Below are 17075 nucleotides of genomic sequence, written 5' to 3' on the forward strand. Positions count from 1 at the left end.
ATAAAATAAGAAAGATAGATAATTCACATCAATCACATAGTAGTGGAAGCAATAACATACAATCAACTAAAAGCATACATAACAGGTTACATTCCTTAAGAATCCCATGATGTTGAATCACATTTAAATTTAATCTAATAATAAGTCTAACACTACCACATCCACATGAAAGAATAATTAGAAAGTCCAAAGTCCATAATATACATTTGTTCCAAATTCCACTTGGAAAATTAATTCATAATGCTCAATCATCCACTATACATGTCACAAGGTTTGAAAGGCTAAAGAATATACATATGTAGAAATAAAGATACACCATCCTCTCAAATTCCATGATACAAAGTACATTAAAATAAATTAAAACATCCACCATACATGATACATCCATCCATCATAAAAGATATAAACATCAATCATGAAATACAATGAAATACAACTATCCATCATAAAACACAACTAACTAAGTGCACAGTTCCTCCCAATTGTCAATAGCATCATTAGACCATTGTGGGCCGTAGCCATCCCCCATGTGTAACATCACAAGCCACCAATAAGATCGTTGGTATGATAGTAATAGGGACATCACTACTAAAACATGCTACAACATACACATAAAGAAATCTAACATGCTAATCATCAATATAAAGAAATGCATCAATAAATAACATCACCTAAACATGATAAATAGCATCCCAAGAAGCTTCAGCCACAGTGACTACAGATGGATCTCAATGGTAAGAGTAAAAAACACTACCACCTAATCATATGGAACCTAAATGGCCCACTTCCAATGCACTGAGGAGATAGTCTCAAGTCCCAAATAGGATATCAAATCACATAACACAAATACTCTCTAAGTCTAGGAAATCCCAAAAGTATACAAACTCAAAGGTTCCAACATAGATCAACATCTAGACCTAGAGGCACACAAGACACATAGGAAACCTACTATGTAAGTGAGAAAGTGTCATCACATGAATCATGTAGAAGTTACCCTGGAAGTTAGCTTAGGACTCCAGGGTCCCTAGTGATCTTTATGCAACCACTAGTATCCTCTTGTACTAACAAGGCACACTACAGAATGCAAGGCCATAACCAAGCATTCTCTCTGCTCCCACCCTACTCTGTACTAGTACTCGAGACATGGGTGAGAATATACAATTAACTCTTATTAGGTTCATTAAATTTAGTATTTAGTGTGATGTTTTCACTTATTAAAAAAACTTACAATGGGTTATCCCTAGAGCCACTTAGGGCCCCCATCCCCCATTGCAAGCCACTTCCCAACACTACATATAGATAACCTACCCTAAGCTCATGAAATCACAAATCAAGGAATCATATAAAATCACCTCAATCCTATACAAGTGACTAAACAACATCAAAATATAATCCAAAATATTCACATCAGTTCTCCATGAACAACTGAAAAGCATCAAATGATAATCATAATAATCACAACAGTTCTCAGTGAGCAACTAAAAGACATCAAATGATAAATCACAATATCCATCAGTTCTCAATGAGCAACCAGAAAGTATCCAAATAATACTGATCGAAGAATCCAAAATGGTCAATTCAAACATGTCACAACATGTCATTATCAAGAACAAAGCAAACACTTTAGTTCCATCAAGGCGACTGGAAAGTGACCCAAGTATAAATGATCGAGGACTCATAAATGGTTAGGTCAAGACGGTCATACATACACCTCAGCTTCACACAAATACTAGAAAGCAATAACAATTCAATATTCAAAACACATCATAGAGCATGCCATCACATTACCATGGTTGGGTTTTTAAAAGATCGAGATCAAAACATCAACATGACATCACAAACACATAACTCCCAAGCCTCTAGTAATAACCTAAACTGGTCAACACTAGGACAAACCCCATAACCCAAATCATAGACAATACATAGATATCATAATAGTCTCACAGTTGGTTTGATTTGAAAACACATAGTTTAGTGAAAAGTAATGTTTTAGTTTCTTCGTTTTCAATATATATTTCAGGTGGATGAAATTTCTAGTTTTCCAGTAACTAAAAAAAATCACATACTATTACAATTAAACCCATTCTTGCTATTATAATTAGAAAATCATATTATGACTTAGAAGTAATAATCATTTATTAAATTAATAATTTATTGATTATTAAATACAATACTTTCAATTCCATTAATAATCGAGCTATTAAATAATAAATATAACTAACATTATTAAATGATATTTATTATTAATTCAATCTTACTCTAATAATAATTTACAGTAATAATTAATAATTATTTAATAATTATTAATTAATTAATAGTCAAAGTTATTGACACAATTCCTTGATAAATGATATTAATTAATTTAACAATTAATATTTAAATTATGAATTAAATCACCTTTTTTTAATATCATTTACTAATTCATTAATTAATTAATTAATTATTAATTAAAATTAATAATAAAATTAATTTAATTAACTAAATTATATTATTTTAAATGAATTAATATTAACATATATATAATACTATATTTAATTAATTATATAAAACAAACCATATTTAAAACAATTCATATTAAATATCATTTAATCAAAATTTTAAAAAATAATTTTAACATATTTACACCTTGGAGATTAATTAAAACTGGTGTTGTTTTAATAATAGTCGCCAACCATGTATATGGGTCGTGTGCTTACTGTTGTCGTAGTCGTACTACGACCGTAGTCACACGTACAACTACATACAACAGTCAACCACTGACAGGAGATAAAAGGGGGGTGGGTAAAACCCCCTCCCCAAATAATTTATTTTTTAATTTCTAAATAAAAAACTTTTTAAAACATTCCCCCAAGTTTATATATATATATATATATATATATATATATTAAAGAAGATTTTTATTAATAATTAAACAATCCAACCTCCATATATTATAATAAAATAATTTATATTTTATTTATATTTAATTTTTTTGACATAAATTTCCACATGTATTCTAATAGGCAAAATACAATGAACCATTTGAACTTACAATATAAAATTCTCATATTATTCAAACCCTTCTTGAATATAATTCTAATTTTCTTTTACCTATGGATGAGCTTCCAAATTGAATTATTTTTCTTTCAATCTTAATATATAGAAGAGATAGAATATGAATATCATAAGATTCAGACAAGAGAATGAAAGAATCATACAATGAAATCCAGAGAATTTGATCTCACCAATCACAAAGAAGACAGGATTACCTAAATAATATAATTCTAACTGGGTACATAAAACTCAAGAACCTACCTGGTTCTGATGCTAAAATTGTGATGCCCAAAAGATTTGTGAGAGAATTCGCTTCTCTCTAAGAACTTCTCTTAAACAATTCTCCCAAAATTTCCCTTCCAAAAATCACTTCCAAATTTTGTTATAAATTTTTTGTCCAAATTTGTCTCTCTCGAAAATGAACCCTCAAGTGGTGATAAGGAGTTCTCTACTCAAATCGGGGCACTAATTGTGCATTCACCCAAGAGGATTCCTTGCACACAAGACTCAAACTCTAAATTAACTTTAATTAGTCTTTTCTTTTATCTTTTCCATGCATCTCAAATGAATTATTAAATAATTTAATTTAATTTTCACTTGACTTTGCTTTCAAATAATTTATTAACTTAATCCCATGCACGCACTTTATGCAATTAAAATATGTTTATTAAATTTAGTTGTTTATCTTTTTAATTAATTTCTTATATTTTAAACTCATGCATAAATCATGCAATCTTAAACTTTTTAATAATTAATACCTTTTTCCACTTTTAAATTTTATTTTCGAATGTGAAATTTGATAAATATTTATTAACTTAAATAACAATAATATTTAGCATTTATTAAAAAATAAACTCTAAATATATTATTATTAAATTAAATAAATATTATTACGTTCTAAATTTATTCCTATAACTTTTATCTCCAAATTTAATTCTTTTTATTTAATTAATTTCTCAATTAATTAAATACAATTAAATATTAAAGTGTCATAATAATTTCCATTAAATTTATTCATTAATTTAATCTTTTAATTAGACTTATTTAATAGAAAATTCACCAAAGACTCATAAAGTAAAATACAAAAACCCATCATAGAAAAACACATACAAAATCAAACTAAAGGGTTATAATCACGAATTAATGTCATTTGACGCATTTAGAGGGTACTCGACTTAGATACTTGTCCTAATTATCAATTAGGACAAATGGCTTAGGGGTTTAGGATTTGGACTTCAAAATTTATCTTCCCTCTCTTACCATTGAGCTAATGCGATAGGGTATGCTCATCCTAAAAATTTAGGGAAGTCAATACCCAATACCTACAACCTACATAAAATCCATGCATGTACATACATAATATATTCCAAGCTAAACAGGTAATGGCAGGAAGTGGTGCATCGTGTAGATCTTGACTAGCAGGTGACTACAACTCCCTTCCTTAACCACATCAGAAATGCCATACATAAAGAAAACAAACACACACGCCATACACATGTAGTATGGGGTAAGTATCCATAAGAAAACACATATAATAAACCATCTAACTAATCATCATAAATAACTAAAAGTATTGAATAATCATCATGCATATATGAAATATAGCATACCAAGTAATCTCATCATATAACCAACTAAATCTAAAACAATATATGATAATTTTAAAACATCACCACTAAACATCAAGCATAAACTAGCCTAAAAGAGTTTGGCATTGATAACATAAATGCAAGCTAGGGGCAGACACTACATAACAAGAAAGGTAAACTTTAAAAAGATTAAGAAAATAGAAACATCTAATAAAAAATTTCAATTCCATTTATCTATTCAATCTCTAAAAAGTTTTTAATTTAAATGATTACAAAAATTAGAAATGTCTAACACACATCTAATAATTTTAACATAACAAAAAATTATAAAAAACATTCTATTATCACCCTTTCTTGTTGCTGATTTTTATATAAAAACATAGGGAAACAAAAACTTATTATAATTTACTAAATAATTTAATTTAAATGATTACAAAAATTAGAAACATCTAAGAAATATCCAATAATTTTAACATTACAAAAAGGAAAGAAAAATAAATTTTATTTTCTTTCCATTTTGCCATGTTAAATATTAAATTTATTAGGTTTATGCATATTTATCTTGTATGTTTCTAATTTTTGCAATCATTTAAATTAAAAAGAAAAATTAGAGGGCTTAAATTATACATGATACATCATAAATAATAAAGACAAATATTATTTATAAATATTATTAAATGTTTCTACTTTATGTTAATCTCATATTGGTTTTGGCAATTTCCTATACACTTAAGTCATTTACTTAGTTCATGTCGAACAAGTAACATATGTCGAGGACATGTAAACTACAACATGTTGAGTAAACAAGGAGTGCCAAGTTACTAATGTTTCAAGTCACTCAAGTGCCAAGCAAATAGTACATGTTGAGTTATCCAAGAGCCAAGAAAGTAGTGTATGTTGAGTCATTCAAATGCTGACTGGTAGCATTAAAATAGTTAGTGCCAAGCAATATGAACTTTAGATGTCGAGTAAAACAATTTTTTCATACTTATTTACAGTGGTAGAAACTACTATGTAAACCATTTTTGGGCTGACTTAAGAATTGAATTACAATATTTTGGTGATAAGGATGATTCTTAAGTGGGAATCCATATGTATTACATGAGTCTAATCATGTAGAGGGAAGGTTTAAGTGGAAATATGGATGAATCATAGTCATTGATTCATACCTAACCCTAAGTCACCTACATCTTCTTAAGGAGGGAAAACCCTAAACTTCTTGTGTATGGAAAGGGAATGAATGAATGAAAAAGGAGAAGTTTTGCATGCACAAACTAGGACATTCATGGTGACCAAGGAATTATAATTTGAATTGCATTGTAGAATTAGTTAAAGGATAATAGAGGAAGGAAATAGTAAACAATAGAGAGACATCTGATCAAGAAGGATGAAGTACACAATAGTATAGAGGTGATCTATCATCAATCAATAGAGTGCTAATTATGGGATCATTGCTGAGACATTGTAATAAGTGAATAAGTTAAATCCCTTAACAGATTAGTCCTAATAGGTTGTATTGAAATCCTCTAACAAGGTACTTACTCATTTGTGAGTTGAAGTCATTTAACCATAAACACTTCTAATAGGGTGTTGAAATCCTTTAACAAGGTAAGACCTAACTGTCTCTATAAGCCTTTAACATGGAACACCTTTCATAGGGTAGATCATGTTTCATGATCAAACATTGTAACCTTAATTGGATACACTTTATTACTATAGTAGTGAAGATTTGTGGCCATCATCCCTACCCTAGTTTTCCCTTCTCATTGGAGGGTTTCTAGGTAATCATATCTTGTGTCATGTATGTGCGAATGCTTCTTGTTTACATGCTTTAGATGTATATGTTGTACATGGTATTTTAGTTTACATGTTGAATATGTGAGATGGATGTGTGGTGAATGCTTTATGGGTTAAAGTATAAAGCATTGATTCACCCCCCCACCATCCACCCACCCTTAAAGTTTACCTTTCCTATTGTAATTTTAACAATTAGTATTAGAGTAGTGTTCTCTAAAAGTAAAGCTTTGTATCTTTGAGGAAAGATCTTGGAATGGAAGTCTACAAGGTGGGGAAGATCATTGAGAACTAGGAGATCAAAATTTAACTCATTCTACATCAATTGAATGAAGCAAGAGAAGATCTAAAGAAATCATTAAGAAGAAGGAAGGAAATTTATATTGAGGATAATGACACACAATATTGAGAGATGGACACTACTAAGCTATTTGTAAATGGAAACTCCAATGAATTTGATGTAGTAGTTGTAGATCTAATGGAAAAGAATAGAAATCTAGCTGAAGAAATTTAAAATCTTAAGATAGATAAAGAATCACAAGCCATGTTACTATGTGAGGTGACCAAATAGAAAAAGAAAGCTATAGAAGAAAAAGTTATGATTGAAGATGACAAAAGATTTTTGACCAATAGACTAGAAGATAAATCATTAGAAGTAAACATGATTGCTCACATGTAATTGGAAACAATGAATCAAGTCATGATTTCTAATCATTAAATATATAGTAAAAACATTGAGATAACAACACTAAAGTTGTAGAATGAATAGTTGAGCAATGATTTAAAAAGGAAAAAAGAGCTTGCTGAAAGTTTCAATAAACCCAATGAAGCTATAAAGTACTTTGAATAATTGATGAGATCTCCTACATCTAACAATGATACATCTAGACTGGGATACACAAGTACTAAAGAAGGAAAATCATCCAAAAGTGTTGAAGAAAGAAGTAAAAAAGGTAAGAACTCAAAACTTACTTGTCATAATTATGGTAAGAAAGGACATATTTCTTATGTGTATAGGAGCAAGATTGAAAATCATAATGTTAAGAAGAAGAGCATGGGTCACTACTATAAATGCAACAAACAAGGTCATTAGGAATGTAAATGTAGAACCAAGACCATGTACACTCAAAGATTTGAAGGATATTTTTATAACTATTAGAAGTATGGACATAGAGCTTTTGAGTGTAGATCCAACTCTAAGTGGTCATCAAACAAAAAACCAAAGGTAAAGAACAATGGAAACTTTTATAATTGGGATTATAATACAAGGTATAGTTGTCACTACTATCAAGAGTATGGACATGTTCCTAAGAACTATATTAGAACACACTTCAGAAGTGACTACAAAATGTGGTTGGTTCAAACCACATGTTTTAGTTATTTGAAGATGGGTCACATTAGTCAATATTGTCCAACAAGGTCAAAGGCACCAAGTTGTGAGTTCAACAAATGAAAAGATAAGGTAGATATTGAAAATGTTAGAAATGAGATGAGCAAGACATGGAAGAGAAAGGAGGATTGCAACACATCAAGTGCAAATAGGATCACTTCACCCAATGGGTCAGGTGATCACACCTCTTCAAACTAAGCAATCAAGAGGTAGAAGGGACTGATATTTAAAAGATATGCCATACATCAGTTCCAAGGATTTAGTTTTGCATGATTAAAGATGCAAAGTGTTATTAGTAATCAAGAAAAAAATCTTTAAAGTTTTTTTATCTTTTTCATGTTACTGTCAAGCATGAAAAGCCTCTTATGGTTTCTAAGTAAAATGTTAGTGGATGCTAAGCTAAAAAAGTTGCTTCATTGAGGTTGATGTTGTAATGGTTATCAAGAAAATGAAAAGACATGTGGATGTCGAGTTAGCTAGAAATTAATTGATGTTGAGCTTATAGTTGTGAAAGCACTTAGCATTAAATGCAATGTTTTAAGGACTATATGATTGATTCTACTCATTTAACATCATTTGAATTTAAGAAAGAACACGAAGAGCTAAAGGTGATCTAGAGAAATTTATTTGAGCATTTTTAAGATATTTGAATGGTTGTTCAAAACTATTTCATCAAGATTTGTAAGGTATTTACCATGTGTCAAGTTACATAGCTTCAAATTTTGTAAAGCCTAGATATATGTAATGGTGTTTAGTTCTTCTAAAGAAAAAGGTATAGTGGGAAAATAGGTTTTAAATGTTTAGTTAATTAGTAATGAGATTAAACAACCCATTTTCAAGGCTATTCCAAATATAGCATATAAGTAGGAACCCTCCAGAGCATTATCAATGATATCACCATGAGTCTTGATGATTCAAGATGTCAGTAATTGTTACACTTACAAGATTGGAAGCATAGTCAACATGGAAATCAAAGAAGAATATGGAAGACTATGTGAAAGTGAAGCATTAAAGGAAGAATACAATAATGTCAAAAAGAAAGGGTTAACTTATGCCCTAGATTTTCCAAATGTCCTCAAAACTGAGTGAATTAGGATTGTCTTAAGAAGAATTCATGATAGCCCAATATAGTTAGAGAATGGGCCAGTTAAAATCACAAAGAAAATTGTTCATAGAATAATAGGGTATCCAACCCTAGATCAGCCAAAGGCTATGAGAAGTTAGTTAAAAAAAGTCATTAAAAAAAACACAAGGGCCATATGGAACAAAAGGGGAATGGAAATTGACACAATCATAGATCCCCTAATAGCTTTTGTAGTGAGGGTAATAGCACACAAGTTTTATTAGTCAAGTATATTAAATAGTGCACCTTGCATTGTAGTGGATATGAAATATAAAATTGTGAAGAAAGATCATACGTATGATCTTCCCAAGTTGCAATTGTAGAAATTGATTGAAAATCTAGGAGCTATAAGGAAAACAAAGAGTGCTCAGTGTAAATTTGGATCTATTCTGGTATGTATTTTCTTCTATATACAAAATACATTCCCTACATTTAGTAAAGTTACATGGAAGATAAATAGACCAATTGCAATATAGATAGGAGAATTCATTGAAAAATTAGATGATAACTTTGAGTTAGTAATGACTAGTTATTTTGAATATTTTAAACAATATATGAAGAAGAGATTAAGGATACCAATCTCACTAGTGGAAAAACATTATGATGATGTTTTCTTTCTAGTTGATACTAATCACACATATGTACAAGTAACAATTTCTATTGTGAGATGGCTAAAGAAATTAGGATATGAGATGAATGTTGATGAGGCCTCTATAGTATTGAAAACATTACTTATAGAGGAAGTTGAAAAATAAGCCCAAGCTTTTGGCAATTATGACTTGGCCAAATAAAAAATCACCAAGGAAGAAGGAAAAATTGGTAAAGAAAATGAAAGAAAATTTTGGTGAAGGACTCGAGGAAGAGGAAGCAGAGGATGAAGAAGAAGAAGAAGAAGACACATAGCCTCAAGTACCACTAGAATTGACACAAGGTTAGGGAGAGGATCAACAAGAAAAGGAAATAGAAACTGCAAAAGGTGTTGAGGGAGAAGAAGCTAAGGAAGCACCTATTTCTATTGACAAAAGGAAAAGAAAGGAAAAGACTCATTCAATGATAAAACCAAAAAGGTTGCAAAACAAAGCCAACCTAAAAAAACACCTATCACAAGGGCTAGTACAAGAGTCACTACACGGAATGCTAAAGAGGTATCCAAGCCTAAAGAGTGGGAAGGTGGAGCACATAAAATACCAAGAAGAAAGTATGTTGGTAAGGTTGAATCTAATGAGGAGAAGATTGAATCTAATGACAACAACCAATTCCAAGTGGTGAGTCACAATCCCTCCTCAAACCTAGATAATTTATGTGATAACATTAGAAATAATGTTGATTTGTTAGGTTTCTCTCACATTCAATTTGATAACCTTGGAAAGATTGAGAAGAACCAAGTAGAGGAGGAAATATATTCTATGATGCTACCTTTAAGAAAAATCCTCTAGAAATTACCAACTCCATACTTAAGAGTTTATATGATAAAATTAAGAAAAAATGGCACTATTGTTTAGACACAAAGAAGAAAATTAGGGAGATAACCCTCACTCATGTTATGCCAAAACTTAGCAAGGCACAAATGTCCAAAGCCATATAGAAATATGTCGAGATATTTTTACCTATGTATAGGGCATTTAGCATAATACAGAACAACATAGAGGATGTTGTACTAAATTCCAAACAAATGTGGAGATTACATATGGACTAGCCACAACCAAAGTGATGCACAAGAACCTATTGAGGTAGAAGATGATAATGAGAAAGTCATAGGGAGGTGTTGGTGTTTTGAAATAACATAGTTTCAAATTACCTCGATGAGAACAATACACATCTAGGGGTAGCTACTTCCCATCTTCAACATACCATTTCAAACATCAGGCCAACTATAAGGCTAGACCCTTCTTCTACTTCAAGCTTTTTAAAACCTAGGCGTGTGTACCTCAGATTCACTTAAATGGTACCAATGTAATTAAAGCTATAATCTAAACCTATCAACAATGGATGAAGCCCTTATTTCTCTCATTGACTCAAGCAATAACATAGATCAATAATAGCTAAATGCAAGACAATGAAATTCATAAGCTGAGTGAGTGCATTTTATTCTATCTCTTCAAACATAAAAAGGAAATACAATTGATTAATGATGTTGAATATTGGCACAACCCCAAATATGTAGCAATATGAACAAGTGATCTTGTAACTGATCAATGCCTTATCTATTGGGAAATTCCATGAATTAAATACATACATCTATGATATCAAGGACATACTTCATGAAACACACCACCATAAAAATGAGAACAAAGAACGAACAATGATTGCAATAATTTTTTTTTTAGAAATCATCTTAATTCAAGTACCAATACATAGCTTGAACCCATCTTAATCTGAAAATCTCAATATGCAATAGGATGTCGTCCAAATACATAACCATTACAATAAAAATACAAAAAGAGTTCATTACAATCATGAAGTACAATTTCATCTCTAGACACCTATGTCCAACATAGGAACCCTAAATACTAATTCAAGAAGTAACTTCAATAAACATCCTTAGCTACTTGAAACTTGAAGCACCTAAAAATCACACAGAATACAACATAACACAAATAGGGGCTCAGTACATACTGAGTTTAAAAGGGAAATCCATCTGTATATATGTTAGTACCAACATATAGATATCCAAAAGCAGATCTCTAATCTATCTAATGTAATGCCAATCTGATATTATTATGCAAGAAGTAAATAATTACTTAACAATGCAAAATTAAACTCACACTAAGAATAACACGTAAATGAAACATATATATACTGAGGTGTCATTGTTATGGCACTACGATTTTGCATCCATGTGTGGTATGCTCATAGTCAACACATAACGGGTTTCTCTATTTTACTTGTCCATGACAGAATAGAGATAGACCTTGTACTTTGTCCTTAACCTTATAGGTTAAGTCATAGGTAAGGCCAATTATCTTATATGTAATTAACCCACCCAATTCATTTTATAATTTTCACTGAATTAATTAACTGAATAGGATAAACTAAATTTAGCCACCTCGATATACGTTCACCACAGCTATTCTTATAAATACACGTCAAACAGATTTTCTAAGAATGTACATGCTTGAGTTATAATTCAGTATTCAACATGATACTACATCCTATAATCTATTTGAGCACATCTTAACTTGCCTATTTCCAAGGTAAATCTAGACTACTATAACAATGGAAGAAAATAATATAATAATAAGTACTAGTAAATACCATTAAACCGTCATCTTAACCTAATGATACTTACTGATATTAGTTCTATACTATATAACCCCACTGCCATAACAATCTAAATTTATCTTTTGAAATATCAAGAAAGTAAGATCAAATAAAAATGATACTTTTTTTAAAACTTACAACATCATCCTACAACATTCCTTGCTGTTATCTCAATAACTAGCCTCTATTTTCTTCATCTTTACAATACTATCCAGTCTACTATTTATAAATGAGTGAAATAAAACTATCCAAACAATTGACAATTATCAAATAAACAAAATCTATTGTTATATCAAATAAATTAAATATCAACATTTTACTAATTGTTCTCCAATAATCACTATCAACTAAAAGTTTCCCAATTATCATATGATTGTCAAATGATCATAAGTCATTTTATATCCTATTCAATATAGAAAATGTTCAACTATCAGCTGGGGGTTTTAGCTATCATAGATAGCAAAATAATGAAGGAATGATGTTTCGACAGCTAATTTAAACATTCCAAATCGATAGTTCTTGCAAACTATCCCAACCAAATCCCTAGTTTCCCTAATCCAAAGAAACCACCATTCTTTACTTAAAACAACACATATCGACAGAGATACGACTGTTTGTCCAAACACAACAAAAATCACAGAGTATGCAAATGGTTTTTCCATAATGACATTGTCAAAACCTTATTACTGACTATCCACAATTTCCTATATTATGCAACCAAAATAGAATTCTATACTATTTATCTCACAATAGTATAGTTTACGATAATAGAGTGATAAAATCATAAGATAACCTGAATTGCTAAACCTAGCATATCATTGAAGCATCCTAAACCTTACTTCAAGAAAACTGTATGACGAAATGACTATGCCGAGAATTCCATAAACATCCCTTTTCCTAAGACTTAACCCTCGGTCTTACAAAGTTAACAATGTCAACATAACAAATCTAAAATACCACATAAACATATAAACTATGGCAAATCTGAAACACATTACTAAATCTCCCATTTAGGTATGGGCACACACAGAGCTACGCCATAACATAGAGTCCAACTCTGCCTCTCCCCACACATAAATGATAGATACTTCTACAATGTAACTAATAAACATGTGTGTACAATAAGATGAATTAAAAATGCAAATAAAAAGAGAGTGAAGGGTAAGAAATTGCCCCTACGTGAGGTAAGAAGACACAACTATTCAACACAGTCCCTGCTATGCAACTTGATGCAAAGCCCAAAATGCCGAATCTGACCAAAGTTCAAAATGCAGAGATGGAAGAGCTTGATAAAAAAATTGGTTGTGAGTAATATCTTGACGCTCAGCCTCATATACATGAAAATAGTTGCAACAAACACTTTCATGTTTTTGAAAATCACTGCAACTATGATCACAAGTGTATGCCAAACAGAGCACAGCAGCCATGATTTCGACCAAACCTTAATAGAAAACCCTCTTGCAAAGGAAATGATCAACAGAACACTGAGTGCCATAATACCTCTTTAATATTGCTTTTAATGCTACAATGACACATAGTGATACTGGGTACAATAAAACAGACCCATTACCACCGCCATTTTGGCATTTTAAAACAATATGAAATTCAAATCTTATAAGCATTAAAGACTAAATTACCAAAACAAACTAATATGCATGTTCTATCATCTGCGGTTAATAAGACCCTAACTTAAACAAGTGAACCATTGACATGAAACCAAAACCAATTTAGGGTAAGATGCAATAAAATATATTTAACCCTATTCACAACATCTGCAAATATACCAAGTCAAAATCACCTCTAAGGAAGTAATTAATCTTTTAACTTTATATGCATAAACCTTGTAAAGTTTATCCTCATGAATACTTGATACCCTAACATTATAACTTCTTATAATCATGTTTTCAAACCTTAAAAACTCAAATTAAATTAAGAACTTAAAACATTTACTCCTTCAAAGAAATCTAATATATGCAACTAAAAAATTTAGATATTTAAAACCTCTTAATAAAACATATTAAAATCACAACTCATCTATCATATCTAGATAAAGTAGTGCTGATACCGAAAAAACACGCAACAAAAGTTTTATGTTCTGGCTAAATAGAATATAACCAAGTTCTGACTGAACAATCAACGTATCAAACTGAAAGAAATTAGATCATAGCTAAGTCATAAAAATTGAATAACCAAAAGGAGTCAGGCATGACACCCTCCCCACTAAGCTTTGACTTTCTCCTGGAAGTCAACAAATAAGTGCAGATGAGCTATTCTCATCAATTTAGTATCTTCCTAGGTAGCAGATGTTTCATCATTAGGGTCCCATAAGACTTTTACCTATCTTATTTCTCTTCCTCTTAAACTCATAGTTCTTCTTTGCATGATTAGCACTGGTTCCAGCATGATTTGACCATCCAAAATCTGTAAATTTTTCTAGTCAAGCATGTGAGCAATATCAAGAATATACTTACGCAAAACTGGAACATGAAAAACATTATGAATGTGTGAAAGACTCGGTGGCAAGGCAACCTTGTAGGCAATAGGTCCAATCCATTCTAGAATTTCAAATGGACCAAAAAATCGAGGTGCTAACTTGGACCCCTTTCCATAACGAATCAAACTCTTACATGGCCTAACTCAGAGAAACACTTTATCACCAACCAAGAATTGACAGTCGATTCTATGCTTATCAGCATATTTCTTCTGCCTATCCTGAGCAATAATAAGATGCTCTCTGATCCTCTTAACCTGCTGCTCAAAATCTAGCAACATATCTGGTCCTAGAAGAGTCTTGTCCTCCAAATTATCCCAACTGAGAGGCATCCTACAGGGTCTTCCATACAATGCTTGAAATGGTGCCATACCTATGAAACTGTGATATCCATTGTTATATGCGAACTCAACCAAGTGTAGATACTCCTCCCATTTATTTTGTCTATCCATTATGTACATCCTAAGCATGTCTTCTAGAATTTGGTTGACACGTTCAGTTTGTCTGTCCGTCTCAGGGTGATAGGCTGAACTGAAATTTAGCTAAGTACCTAATTCTTGCTGCAAGGATTTCCAAAGAGACAAAGTAAACACTGGATCCCTGTCAAAAATAATCCTTTTACGAATTCTGTGTAACTTAACTATTTGTTCCATATAAAATTTGGCAACCGTTAGTGCATTATAGGATGACTTAACAAGAATAAAATGAGCAACCTTCGAAAATCGGTCCACTACCACCATAATAGCATCATGCCTTCGAGTTTTCATAGGCAATCCAGTAATGAAATCTATCGAAATGGTGTCCCATTTCTATTCTAGAATATTATGTGGCTGTAATAAACCTGTAGGGTGCTGATGTTTATCCTTAACTCACTGACATTCCAAGCATCGAGCCATGAAATCTGCTATGTCTCTCTTCATTCCAGGCCAATAGTAATGTTGCTTAAGGTTAGCATGCATTTTCTTGACACCCGAATGAGCCAAGTATGGTGCTCGTGGGCCTCAACCATAACCAGATTCCTCAAATCACCCAAATCAGGAACGTACATGCTTCCTTTATACAACATAAAACCTTTAGAATCCACTGAATACCCTTCAAAACGTCCTTCCAAGATGCTGCCACTGTCCAAAATAGTCTTAAAATCCTGAAACTAATGATCTACAGAAAGATTTTGCAAAATCTTATCCTTCAGATCCACTGTTAGGATCAAAGAAGATAATTCATGACGCCTTCTGCTAAGAGCATCAGCAACTATGTTCTCTTTCCCCTGCACATACTTAATTTTGAAGTCATATTCACACAGGAATTCCATCCATCTTCACTGCCTAGCGTTGAGGTCTAGTTGTGTGAAAAGATACTGAAGACTTTGATGATCCGAATGTAACTCAAAATGTTGACCCAGAAGAAAATGCCGCCACTTGGTCAAAGCATGCATAATCGCAGCAAGTTCGAGATCATGAATAGGGTAATTTACCTCATGACTCTTAAGTTTTCTAGACTCATAAGCTATGACACGTCGCTCTTGCATCAAAACTGCCCCTATGCCATCCAATGATGCATCAGTGCAAACCACGAACTCCTTAGCAGAATCAGGGACCGCTAGAACTGGTGCGCTGGTCAAACATTCCTTCAGTTTCTGAAATGCTGCCTCACACTCAACTGTCCACACAAATTTCTTCCCTTTTCTCTGAAGAGATGTGATAGGATGCACTATTCTAGAGAAATTTAATAAAAATCTACGGTAATAGCTTGCTAAGCCCATGAAACTTCAAACCTTGGATACATTTGTAGGTGCGAGCCAATCAACAATAGCTCGAATTTTGGATGGATCCATCAAAATTTCATCACCAGAAATGATATGCCCCAAGTAAAAAATTTATGATTTGAAGAATTCGCACTTTTTAGGATTGGCATACAATTTGTTCCTACAAAGACAATCCAAAACCTGCTCTAAATGCTGCTTGTGCTCCTCAATAGAGTTGGAATAAACCAAAATATCATCCAGAAATACCACTACAAACTTATCTAGGTAAATCCTAAATACACCATTCATTAAGCTCATGAATAAAGAAGGTGCATTAGTTAACCCAAAAGGTACCACTGTGAACTCATAGTGTCCATACCTGGTGCGGAAAGGTGTCTTATGGATATTAGCTTCCTGGATTCTAAGTTGATGATACCCAAATTTCAAATCAATCTTCGAAAAGATTCGGGCACCCTTGACTTGATCAAACAAGTCATCAATTCTAGGCAAAGGATACCTATTCTTAATTGTGACCTTATTTAATTGCCTATAATCTATACAAAATCTTAAGGAACCGTCATTCTTCTTTACAAAGATCACTGGAGCACCCCAAGGTGAAACACTAGGACGAATCAAAACTTTCTCCAAAA

At 31.8% G+C, this 17075-nt stretch overlaps 1 pseudogene; it reads right to left on the reverse strand.

The window, feature by feature from the left end:
- LOC149531647 (uncharacterized) overlaps window positions 1-15334 on the reverse strand; it is a 33713-nt pseudogene extending 18379 nt beyond the window's left edge.
- Between the last annotated feature and the right edge of the window lie 1741 nt (window positions 15335-17075).

Source organism: Cupressus sempervirens, chromosome 11 (genome assembly GCF_028749045.1).
Source record: "Cupressus sempervirens isolate cs-2001-9-10 chromosome 11, ASM2874904v1, whole genome shotgun sequence".
Lineage (NCBI taxonomy): Eukaryota > Viridiplantae > Streptophyta > Pinopsida > Cupressales > Cupressaceae > Cupressus > Cupressus sempervirens.